At 45.8% G+C, this 13,493-nt stretch overlaps 1 long non-coding RNA gene across 1 annotated transcript; it reads left to right on the top strand.

Annotated features, from left to right (window-relative positions):
- On the top strand, positions 1,348–10,854 carry LOC109822056. The gene is made up of 2 exons (XR_002242003.1): positions 1,348–1,428; positions 10,643–10,854. It is a non-coding gene; the product is annotated as an uncharacterized LOC109822056 (long non-coding RNA).

The raw sequence follows: 13,493 nt of genomic DNA on the forward strand, positions 1-13,493 counted from the left end.
GACATTGTGTCGTCGAAGGCGATTGCAGAACAAGTATCTGAAAGTTCGTCCTCTGAAGATAGTCCTTTGTGCATCCTTAGGTCAACCCTATGTTTTATGGCTTCTAGCTAGAGCCAAGACATCTGTTGAGCTATTCCTAAATTGACTTTTCTTCTCGAAAAAAAGTCAAGATTAGAGCCGTTGGAAGCAATCGTAGGCTTTCCTCTGTCAACCATGTTGATAGTGACTTCAGGGAATTCGTTATATTGACCGGTTGACTTTCTTTTACGGAAACGCCTTGACTTACCCCCTGTCAATCATGGTTTCAACGCTTCAGGGGAAAACTTTTGGAATACGAGACCCTCTGTGGAGTGACCTTGGGGCATCTACATTCTAATAATACTACCCAGATAAGTTTGGAGCACGGACAATGAAAGTCCATCCCCCAGGTATCTTTCTTTTGAGATCTGTTCGTACCCCCAGCCTGATAGTACAACTTATCAGCCACTACAACAAATTACACTTTTCCCGACGCTTATTCTCGACGAATGGTTAAATACGTCGCCAAAAATTATGTTTTTCTCGACGATTTTAGCCAGCGTCGGCAAAACATATATATTTCCCCATATTTATAATTAGCGTCGCTAAAAGTGTATATTATTTGCGACGTTTTAACTTAGCGTCGGTAAAAGTGTATGGATTTCTTGACGTTTTTTCATTTTCGTCGGTAAAAGTAAAGCTTTTAGCGACGTAAAAATATTCGTCGCAAAAAAGTATACATTTGACGATGCACGTTAGCGTTGGCAAAAGTGTAGCTTTTAGCGACGAACAGTTTTGCGTCACTAAAAGTAAATATTTTTGCCGACGTTATATTGCGTCGGCAATAATATAGCTTTTAGCTACGCAAAACTATTGCGTCGCTAAAACTATACTTTTCCCGACGCTTTATTATTCTTGTGCGTCGCCAAAACCCCATTCTTTTTTTTATTTCCCCGCCTACTTTTCATTTCCTCCCCCTCTTTTTTTATTTCCCCGCCGACGCAAAACTTTTTCATTTCGCTGCCCTAGCAATCCTCCTCCTCTTCTCAATCACATACGCTTCTTGTCCATAGGGGCGTCGTTGAACCAGTTCTGCCGGTTCCGTAGAACAGGGCCCCCTACTTCTGGGGGCCCCCAAATCGTGCAAAATCCCCCCACCCAGCCACCCCCCAAATCACGCAGAACGGAGATCCGAGTTCAAAGTGGTAAAAAATACTGCTAATCTCAAATCTCTTTCTCTCGCTAAAGAGATGGAGAACTCCGCGGTGATCTCAGCAGCGGTTCTCCTTCTCCTCTCGTGCCTTCTTCCATCGACCCTCGCCGATCCCATCCGCGGTGATCTCAGCAGCGGTTCTCCTTCTCCTCTCGTGCCTTCTTCCATCGACCCTCGCCGATCCCATACGGTAACAGGTGTAGGCATATAAAATTGCTTATAGGTCCCCTAGCATAGCTCGGCACAAACCGACAAACCAACGAGGCGACGAGATCGACGAATCGCACGCAAGCAACGGAATACATCCATTCGCGTGCGGGATCAAGCCAAGTGTTCGAAGCGTCAACGAGTCATCCAACCGAGAGCGGACTCGAACGAATGACGATCGAATCAAGATCGGTTTCGGACTCCAACTCAGAAGTGGATTTACTGCCTAATCAGGATCCGGACTTACTGCCAAATCTGGAATCAAGTCAACGAGTCGTTTCCAGGTCAATCAACCACACAACAGAAACACAACCGAATCAAGTCCAGATCAACAACGAAACACAGAACCGGACAACGGAAAATGACGGAACGAACAACACCCGGAGGGGCTCGGCCGAAACCGAGCCACCTCAAGGTGGCTCGGCCCAAGCTGAGCTGGAGGTGGCCGGCCACCTAGGGTGTCGGCCACACGTGCACACGGGCACAGTGACGCTTGGCTATAAATAGGAGAGGGGGTTGTTCATTTTGAAAGGTTGGAAATTTTGGAGAGAGGCGAAGCCCTGCTGGATTGGAGACTCGGAACTTAAAAAGATTCAAGCTTTGGGACTTCGAGGACTTGCACATCCAGATCTGGTGCTCGACGATCATCAACGCCAAATCAGGCAGGAGTTCGAGAGGACCGGATCTCAGATCTACGTTGCTACACTCCGGATCTAAGCTTGGTCTTAGATCCCGAGACTTGGACGATTGTTTCCTTGGTGAAACAATCCTCCCCGGCTATTATTTCCTTGGTGAAATAATACCCGTTGTACTGCGTAGATCCGACCGGATCTAGATCGCGCGGTGGTCCACGGCAAACAACCCCGGCGCAGGCAAAGAACCCACAAAGCGAGCGACCGCAAAACAGGAGCTCGTGATTCGTTCGACAAACAAGGAAACAAAGTTGTAATTTTCATTTCTTTTCAATTTGATTTTCGTTGTAACCGGATCTTATAAAAAGACCGGATCTTTTGTAACTCAAAAAGTTGTAACTCAAGATGACAATGGAATCAATAACAAAGAAAGCAACGAATTTTCCAGCGAACAATCTGGCGACCACAGTGGGAGCCACCGATCTCGCTGCCGAGATCGGAGCGTCGCAGCCACGGATTCAGATCCCAGTCGTGGAGGAGGTCGAATACGAGTTCGATCAGACCAAGTTCGAGGAATACCTTTCATCCTCGTCTAGATCAACCTCCCCCCGCAAGTCCAAGAAGTCCAAGCTCTCCTCCAGGAGAAAGGTTCGTTGGTATGAAGAAGTCGAAGCCACCAACGAAGATCTCGCCCCGTTTGATGCCAAAGTCGCATCGGGTGAGATTCCTCCAGTTTCCAACCAGGTCAGATCTGCTCTGGCCAACCCTTCTGCCGCAGGGGGCGTGGTGACTCTCTCGAAGAGAGCCCGCCAAAGGCAACGTCAACGCCTTGCGAAACGATTCGCAAAGGCCATGGAGTCCGTTGACGGGATCCGCTACAACACGGATCTGAAGAACAAAAGAGGCAAACAGCCTCAACAACAGATGAACGGCACCTCTTCCAAGCCGCCAACAATGGAATGGATCCGTGTCAAACGGAATCGTTCGACGCTGGAAGAACGCATCCGCAAACGCCGCGCACTATCAGCGCAGGCACGGGCTCAAGCTGAAGAAGCCCGTAGAAAGCTGCAGAAAGAGGTAGCCAAGAAGCCGCCACCAACTCGCAAAGTTTGGAGGCCAAAGTCTGAAGCGGCAATTCAGGCTAAGGAGCAACCTTTGCAGCCTCCAACCAAAGTTCAACCTCCGGCGAACCAAGCTAAGCCGCCGAGAATTCCCATAGCTACTCCGGGAGATCATGCAGAATCCTCCCGAAGGAGAAAGTCAGTCTTGGAGCGCCTCGGTCCACTTCCCGAGGAGCGAAGCAAAGCTCCGATCCAAGAACGTTTGGGCCCACTAAGAAAACCCCGAACGAATCAACACGCTGGGGGTCACCGCTACCTCCAACATGACAAGGAGCTCAAGGCAACTGCACGCGCTAATTTGCGCATTGAGGTCCAAGAGCCCGCTGAGAATTCACGCCCAAAAAGGCATGTCTCAAGGCGCGTGACTCTTGAAAGTCCAAGGAAGGCAATTCGCCCTCAGATGGAAACATTATCATCTGATAGTGATAATGTTATACCTGAGAAGTCGTGCCCACACACGATAGGTTACTCCGACTGTCAAAATGACGAGTTGTACTATCGTGCTGGGGGTACGAACAGAACCAGAAAGAGGAGTCCCCGAGAACAGGAAACTCAGTGCCCTTGTTCAAAGCTCATTCGGGCGGTACTGTCTCAATGCAACTGCATCAAGGTAATCCCCGAGAGAATTTCAGTGTTCGAAAGACTCGGCACCGAAACGCCAAAACCAAGGTGTAGGCGTTTCCGGCAAAGAAGAACGGTGGTTAAAGACGGAGAATTTCCGAGGGTCACCGCCAACATGACCAGCAAAGAGACATCGACACAGATTGATCTCAAATCGTTTCTGGAAGCGTCCCGGCGTGTAACCCGTCTGCAGTCCGGAGCCATCGCACGAGGAACTTATGGTAGGGTTCGGACAAGATTGCCTTCGGAAGATGAAGAATCGGATTCCTGCTCTGCTGTCGCATCGGACAATACAGTGTCCAGCGAAGGACAACCCCGCGAGTCATTTATGATAAGCGCGGAAGAAATGGCCAAGATGCTTGAAGACGCTTTGGCTAAACAGAAAGAAAGTTTCAAGTTTGAGATGCAGATGGCCATGCAGACTATGAGAGAGATGCATGAGCAACAAATCCAGGCGTTCAGGAACCAACAAGGTGAACCAAGTCACCGTAATCAGGTTGTTCAGGAAGAAGAGCACACGGATAGGGATGGAGCTCACAATGCCAATAACCCTCCCGTCAATGCAGGGGGTGGTAACGAGGATGCCAACGAGGATACAAGTGAAGACTTGAAGATCAAAGATCTCGAGAGCAAAATCAACACATTGATCTCCGCTCAAGAGACGAAGAAAACAGGCATTCCCTGTCCATACCCAAGAGAGTGGGAATCGATCCCCTATCCGGCGAAGTTCAGTTTAATCAACTTCACGCCGTTCGATGGGAAGGGTTCCCCCACTCAGCATTTGATTTATTTCAAATCGCACCTGGGTATTATTTCCGGCAATGAGCCTCTGATGGTGCGGTCATTCGTCGGCACTCTTCGCGGAGCCGCCTTCGATTGGTACCGCCGCCTCAAGCCAGGAAGCGTGAACAGCTGGGATGACATGGAGACGAAGTTCCTTGCAAATTTCTTCGACGACGACACCGAGATCTCTATCGGATCGCTGCTCGATGAGAAGCAAAAAGACGGGGAGTTAGTCGACACCTTCGTCAAAAGGTTCCGGAACAAGGCGATGAATTGCCGGGACCCGATCACAGAGGAATTCATCCTCCAAACTTGCCACAACAACCTTGCGTTGGACGTGTTGGAAGCAATGGGAACAGCACCGTCTGACACTTGGAAGGATCTGAAGGTGCGCGGTGAACAAGCCGAACGTTTCCTCCGAAGGAAGAAGGCCGAGAGGAACCTACCGACGGCTAATCCTCTGGACTCAAACTTCGCCTCTCGTGGTAAGGGCAAAACACCTGCAGCTACTGGTGGTGCTAATCAAGCGTCACAACAGCAATCCCGAAGGCAGCAAAAGACTTCGGGTCCGAGACTCCAAAGAGAGTATTCCTTCAAGGACGAAGACGTTCCAGCCATCTTCGAATCCCTCCTTGAAGGTAACAAGATCAAGCTACCACCTATCACAAATCAGGAGGAAGCTGACAACACTACGGACCCAAAGTACTGTGCATACCACAGGAGGGTCGTTCATCCCACCAAGGATTGCTTTGCTCTCAAGAATAGCATTCAGACCTTGGTTGAAGCCGGCGTCATAACGCTAAGGTAAGCCAATTGAGAACGGCAAAACTCCAAAGAGTATACGAGTATAAACTGTTTCTCAATCCTCCGACCGGTACAAGAGGTTAAACTGTTCCCTGATACTCCAATAGGTATATGAGTCTAAACTGTTTCCCCACTTTTGACGGGAAGTTCCTGGAGAATATTAAGCTAATATTCTTAAGGATAACCCGGTTAGTTAACTGATAATAATGTCCGAACCAGTTCCGCAGAGGAAACTGGGGGTGGACGATTTATGTAACGGGAAGTTCCCAAAACCACAGCAATGTAATGAATAAGAACTCCCATTCTCACCATGTCTATGCACTCAACACTCTCTCTGTTAGAGTCTGGACGTAAAGTACCCACTTGGTCAAACCTTCTTACAGTTAGGACCACAGTCAAAATCCCCTCTCGATTCCCCCAATGAACGAGAGGTCCACAAATTGAGCGATCAAACCTTCCTACAGTTAGGATTGTCTCAAAACACCCACTTGGTCAAACCTTCTTACAGTTAGGACCACAGTCAAAATCCCCTCTCGATTCCCCCAATGAACGAGAGGTCCACAAATTGAGCGATCAAACCTTCCTACAGTTAGGATTGTCTCAAAACACCCACTTGGTCAAACCTTCTTACAGTTAGGACCACAGTCAAAATCCCCTCTCGATTCCCCCAATGAACGAGAGGTCCACAAATTGAGCGATCAAACCTTCCTACAGTTAGGATTGTCTCAAAACACCCACTTGGTCAAACCTTCTTACAGTTAGGACCACAGTCAAAATCCCCTCTCGATTCCCCCAATGAACGAGAGGTCCACAAATTGAGCGATCAAACCTTCCTACAGTTAGGATTGTCTCAAAACACCCACTTGGTCAAACCTTCTTACAGTTAGGACCACAGTCAAAATCCCCTCTCGATTCCCCCAATGAACGAGAGGTCCACAAATTGAGCGATCAAACCTTCCTACAGTTAGGATTGTCTCAAAACACCCACTTGGTCAAACCTTCTTACAGTTAGGACCACAGTCAAAATCCCCTCTCGATTCCCCCAATGAACGAGAGGTCCACAAATTGAGCGATCAAACCTTCCTACAGTTAGGATTGTCTCAAAACACCCACTTGGTCAAACCTTCTTACAGTTAGGACCACAGTCAAAATCCCCTCTCGATTCCCCCAATGAACGAGAGGTCCACAAATTGAGCGATCAAACCTTCCTACAGTTAGGATTGTCTCAAAACACCCACTTGGTCAAACCTTCTTACAGTTAGGACCACAGTCAAAATCCCCTCTCGATTCCCCCAATGAACGAGAGGTCCACAAATTGAGCGATCAAACCTTCCTACAGTTAGGATTGTCTCAAAACACCCACTTGGTCAAACCTTCTTACAGTTAGGACCACAGTCAAAATCCCCTCTCGATTCCCCCAATGAACGAGAGGTCCACAAATTGAGCGATCAAACCTTCCTACAGTTAGGATTGTCTCAAAACACCCACTTGGTCAAACCTTCTTACAGTTAGGACCACAGTCAAAATCCCCTCTCGATTCCCCCAATGAACGAGAGGTCCACAAATTGAGCGATCAAACCTTCCTACAGTTAGGATTGTCTCAAAACACCCACTTGGTCAAACCTTCTTACAGTTAGGACCACAGTCAAAATCCCCTCTCGATTCCCCCAATGAACGAGAGGTCCACAAATTGAGCGATCAAACCTTCCTACAGTTAGGATTGTCTCAAAACACCCACTTGGTCAAACCTTCTTACAGTTAGGACCACAGTCAAAATCCCCTCTCGATTCCCCCAATGAACGAGAGGTCCACAAATTGAGCGATCAAACCTTCCTACAGTTAGGATTGTCTCAAAACACCCACTTGGTCAAACCTTCTTACAGTTAGGACCACAGTCAAAATCCCCTCTCGATTCCCCCAATGAACGAGAGGTCCACAAATTGAGCGATCAAACCTTCCTACAGTTAGGATTGTCTCAAAACACCCACTTGGTCAAACCTTCTTACAGTTAGGACCACAGTCAAAATCCCCTCTCGATTCCCCCAATGAACGAGAGGTCCACAAATTGAGCGATCAAACCTTCCTACAGTTAGGATTGTCTCAAAACACCCACTTGGTCAAACCTTCTTACAGTTAGGACCACAGTCAAAATCCCCTCTCGATTCCCCCAATGAACGAGAGGTCCACAAATTGAGCGATCAAACCTTCCTACAGTTAGGATTGTCTCAAAACACCCACTTGGTCAAACCTTCTTACAGTTAGGACCACAGTCAAAATCCCCTCTCGATTCCCCCAATGAACGAGAGGTCCACAAATTGAGCGATCAAACCTTCCTACAGTTAGGATTGTCTCAAAACACCCACTTGGTCAAACCTTCTTACAGTTAGGACCACAGTCAAAATCCCCTCTCGATTCCCCCAATGAACGAGAGGTCCACAAATTGAGCGATCAAACCTTCCTACAGTTAGGATTGTCTCAAAACACCCACTTGGTCAAACCTTCTTACAGTTAGGACCACAGTCAAAATCCCCTCTCGATTCCCCCAATGAACGAGAGGTCCACAAATTGAGCGATCAAACCTTCCTACAGTTAGGATTGTCTCAAAACACCCACTTGGTCAAACCTTCTTACAGTTAGGACCACAGTCAAAATCCCCTCTCGATTCCCCCAATGAACGAGAGGTCCACAAATTGAGCGATCAAACCTTCCTACAGTTAGGATTGTCTCAAAACACCCACTTGGTCAAACCTTCTTACAGTTAGGACCACAGTCAAAATCCCCTCTCGATTCCCCCAATGAACGAGAGGTCCACAAATTGAGCGATCAAACCTTCCTACAGTTAGGATTGTCTCAAAACACCCACTTGGTCAAACCTTCTTACAGTTAGGACCACAGTCAAAATCCCCTCTCGATTCCCCCAATGAACGAGAGGTCCACAAATTGAGCGATCAAACCTTCCTACAGTTAGGATTGTCTCAAAACACCCACTTGGTCAAACCTTCTTACAGTTAGGACCACAGTCAAAATCCCCTCTCGATTCCCCCAATGAACGAGAGGTCCACAAATTGAGCGATCAAACCTTCCTACAGTTAGGATTGAGAATCACTACTCCGAAAAGTATACAAGTATAAACTGCTTCTTACTCCGAAAAGTATACGAGTATAAACTGCTTCTTAAATACTCCGAAAAGTATACGAGTATAAACTGCTTCTTACTCCAATAAGGTATATGAGTATAAAAAACTGCTTCTTAAATACTCCAATAGGTATATGAGTCTAAACTGTTTCCCCACTTTTGACGGGAAGTTCCTGGAGAATATTAAGCTAATATTCTTAAGGATAACCCGGTTAGTTAACTGATAATAATGTCCGAACCAGTTCCTTGCACATAAAAACTTGACGCCAGCAATCGATGGTCAATTCTACGAGCTGAAGATCAAAAATCAGGAATCGACTTCAAGGTTCAAAATCTCCGACAAACGGTCAGACAATAAATGCAGCACCGGAACTCTTACAGACTTTCGACAAAGCACCGAATAACCTGGAAGATTGAAGGAATCAAGAACGGAAGTCATTCCAATGTCCCATTACACCGACTGAAGGTTGGGACATGCATATCCAAAGTATTCCAGACTCTTCTATAAAAGAACGAGACTGAAATACTTTGGAGGGGGTATCTGTAGGCATATAAAATTGCTTATAGGTCCCCTAGCATAGCTCGGCACAAACCGACAAACCAACGAGGCGACGAGATCGACGAATCGCACGCAAGCAACGGAATACATCCATTCGCGTGCGGGATCAAGCCAAGTGTTCGAAGAGTCAACGAGTCATCCAACCGAGAGCGGACTCGAACGAATGACGATCGAATCAAGATCGGTTTCAGACTCCAACTCAGAAGTGGATTTACTGCCTAATCAGGATCCGGACTTACTGCCAAATCTGGAATCAAGTCAACGAGTCGTTTCCAGGTTAATCAACCACACAACAGAAACACAACCGAATCAAGTCCAGATCAACAAAGCCACCTTGAGGTGGCCGGCCACCTAGGGTGTCGGCCACACGTGCACACGGGCACAGTGACGCTTGGCTATAAATAGGAGAGGGGGTTGTTCATTTTGAAAGGTTGGAAATTTTGGAGAGAGACGAAGCCCTGCTAGATTGGAGACTCGGAACTTAAAAAAGATTGAAACTTTGGGACTTCGGGGACTCACTCCTTCAGATCTGGTGCTCGGCGATCATCAACGTCAAATAAGGCAGGTGTTCGAGAGGATTAGATCTCAGATCTACGCAGGCATACTCCGGATCTAAGCTTGGTCTTAGATCCCGAGACTTGGACGATTGTTTCCTTGGTGAAACAATCCTCCCCGGCTATTATTTCCTTGGTGAAATAATACTCGTCGTACTGCGTAGATCCGACCGGATCTAGATCTCGCGGTGGTCCACGGCAAATAACCCCGGCGCAGGCAAAGAACCCACCAAGCGAGCGACCGCAAAACAGGAGCTCGCGATTCGTTCGACATAAAGGAGAAAAGTTGTAATCTTTGTTTTATTTTATTTTGATTTTCCTTGTAACCGGATCTTATAAAAAGACCGGATCTTTGTAATCGATAGACTATTACAAGAGTGTACAATGGAATCATTAATGAAGAAAGCAACGGTTTTTCCCGCGAACAACAGGTATGATGTTTATGCTGCTTTTTCTCAATACCTATTTTTTAAATCTACAGAACAGGTGTGAAGCTAATACCTCTTCATGTTTCAACTTCAAGTATGATTCATGGATGGTTGTAGTGAAATCCAACAAAATAATGAAATTGATAAATAATATCACTTTTTTTCCATGTGACCGTATGCAAGTTATTTGCTTGCACAAGTCATCAATATTTTTTTTTTGTTTTAATCAATGTGGTATTCCAATTTCTCTGCAATAAGAATGTACAAAACTCATAGCAGATACAAACATGCCATTTTCTTTTGGGGGATTTCTCAACATACCATTTCCTTTTTTTGGAATTATCTCTGACGACTGTGTTAGGAATGCCCAAATCATTCACCTAGGAGGAAAAAGAACTATTTCATGAAAATAAATGAATCTTGAAGAATGCATGTGTATATCATTTTGTGTGAATGAGATGTTGTGATTTCTGTAGCAGTATAACTTATTTCTCGCATATGTTTTTCTAAATTTCTGATAATATCTCTTTTTATTTGCCTTACTGAGTAGATTTCTTTCCATTGCAGCTACACAACAGAAGTTGGAGATGGATGGTGAAGGTGAGAAGAAGAATCCAGAGACGTGACGAAGAAAAGGCTTGCAACGTTGATAAGACATGGGTTCTCTGTAGTCTTTATTGTTCAAGTCCACTTAATCATGATTGTTGGATTTGTTAATAAAACATGTGTCAAACACTTGTTATTTGTTTAATAGAATTGCGTTTAAATTTATTTACTAATGTTATTATTTGTTTCATTTTAATGATTGTGAAAATAAGCACTAATATTATTTTAGCTGTTAATATACAACTTGTTTGTAGTATAATTTGATGTTTGGTTTTTTGTTGATGTGAATGAGAGCAAATTTGTTGTGGATGTTCAGGTTCATTATAGTTGACAGAAAATATATTACTTTTGGCGATGAAAATTAGTGTAAAAAAACTAAAAATTATACTTTTGCCGACGCTATATTGCGTCGCCAAAAGTAATTAATATCTTTTAGCGATGCTATCTTGCGTCGCCAAAGGTATAGTTTTTAGCGACGCTTTATTCTGCGTTGTTAAAAGCTAAACTTTTTCCGACGCTAACTTATGTTGCCAAAAGTATTACTTTTAGCGACGAACAATTTTGCGTCGCTAAAAGCTATACTTTTGCCGACGCATAGTTTTTGCCGACCCTGCATGCGTCGCCAAAAGTACATGTTTTGCTGACGCAAAATATTATGCGTCGCTAAAAGATATACTTTTCCCGACGCATGACGCGTCGCCAAAATAATACTTTCGACAACGCAGTGTATTTGCGTCGCCAAATACTTTCCTTGACGTGCTTTTGGCGACGCGTTAGCGACGCTGCATTTTGCGTCAGGAAAGATTTTTCCCAACGTTTTTAAACTTTTACCGATGTTTTTGTTTCGTCGACAATGTTGTATTTTGTTGTAGTGAGCGTGATGACCGGAGTAATCTATCGTGTGTTGGCATGACTTCTCAGGTATAACGTCGTCGTTTGAAAAACACATTTCCTTCTGAGGATTTGCTGCCTTGTTGGCGTTTGCAGGAGTCACATGTTTGGAATCACACATTTGTGAAGGTGAAACCCTAACGGGCTCCTTGCCTTCTGTACGTACCCCCAAGTGGATGGTCACAGGAATCAGCTTGTTAGGAGGTCGCGTACAACCCTCAGTCTGGATGGTTGCTTGGGGTTCCTTCACTGGGCCCAAGCGTTCTCTAACGGGAACCTTGTCTCGATCTTCATGCAAAGGACCTAGGCGGTTCACCATTGTTTTCTTGCCTTTGGATATGTCCATACTGTCGCGGAGCTTCACCAGAGATGCAGGATTAGAAGGAGCGAGATCTGAACTTGACGAAAGCTGGGAACCAGCTTTGGATCTAGAATCGAGCGAGAGACACGACTGATGTCTCGTGTTGGGTAGAAGCGCTGACTTGGCCTTCGGCACCCAAACCTTCTTAGATCTTGGTGGCCTTTTGAATACCTCTTCTTTTTATAATTCTTATGCTTTATGCACAATGATCCGGATGTGTGCAAGAAGTGCGCGGCGCTTCTGGATGCGCTCCTCGAGAGTAGAACGTGTTCGTTTGACACGAACCCATTTGTTAGTTGATGGTTGGGAGGAGGACCCCGATGCTTGTTGTGGCGGGGGGGTTGGATTAGCCACTTGGCGCTTTCTAAACTCTAGATCCGCTTGGTAACAGAGTCCGTCCACCTGATCCAAAGCTTTGGCGAATTGACGGGCGTGATGTTGACGGCGCCTTTGACGAGCCCTTTTCGTCAACAAAAGTGTGTCTTCAACTGGCAACTCCTTGACCTTTGAGGAGTTGTCACGAACATCGGATCCGGCCTTCTTAAGCGTCGGGGAGAAGCCTTTAGCAGCAATTAGGTAAAGAGCGTCACCCCGAATCTTCAGATCAGAAGACTAACGAACCTTCTTGAGGGAAGCGGTCTTCCTGCACTTGCAAGGAGAAGACGATCTGGAGGAGGAGGAGGAGGCGTACTCCTCAAATTTCTGCTGGTCGAACTCGTATTCGACCTCTTCATCCACAGGGATTTTGATCGATGGCTGCGGTACGACAGCCTTAGCAGCAAGGCTGTTGGCTCTCACTGTGGTCGCCAACTTGTTTAGTATGAAAGTTAATGTTTTCATTGATGCATTCTTTACAACTTCAGTCGTTAGAATGAAAACAAAAAAAAGATAGTCTTTTTATAAGACTCTTACACAATGAAAACAAAAATTATAACTCTTCTCAAACAAACGCAACAGATGTTTATCACCCGCTGCTTGCGTGGGATCTTTGTCTGTGCCAGGAACGTTAATATCTGTGAACCACCGAGCGATTAGATCAATCCGGAGTTTTGTTGATTCACTAAGGAATTAAGAAACCAAAGCAGTTATCTCGGTAACAGTGAGATAACCACTCTTCTCGAGATCGCAGCTAGGTACGATCTCGAGGGAAGGAACCGAGCTATGGATCTGACGAACTCTTCTTTCTTATGTTGAAGAACTTGATCCGATCTTCTCCTCCTCTCTAAAATTCGTGCTCCTCAGTCTCTGATTCAGCAGGGCTTCGCCAAGGCTCGAGAATTTCAGATCTGTGCAAATGAAGGCCCTAGGGCTGTATTTATAGGCTTCAGGAGCCATATTTTCAGATAAGAACGAATGATTTAATCTTATTCTCAGTTGTAACCACTTTATCACGTTCTTGGATGATATTAGATCAGTTGAAACAAATCCAAGTGGTTAACGGTCAAAAAACGACTCAAAACTGCGTAAAACAGTTATTTGGGGTCTGCGGACACCCGCGGTGTCTCGGCCTCAGCCGGTGTCTCCGCTAAGGTTCGGGGCACTATTTTGCACGTCTCGTTT

The sequence above is a fragment of the Asparagus officinalis genome, chromosome 8, assembly GCF_001876935.1.
Source record: "Asparagus officinalis chromosome 8, Aspof.V1, whole genome shotgun sequence".
NCBI lineage: Eukaryota > Viridiplantae > Streptophyta > Magnoliopsida > Asparagales > Asparagaceae > Asparagus > Asparagus officinalis.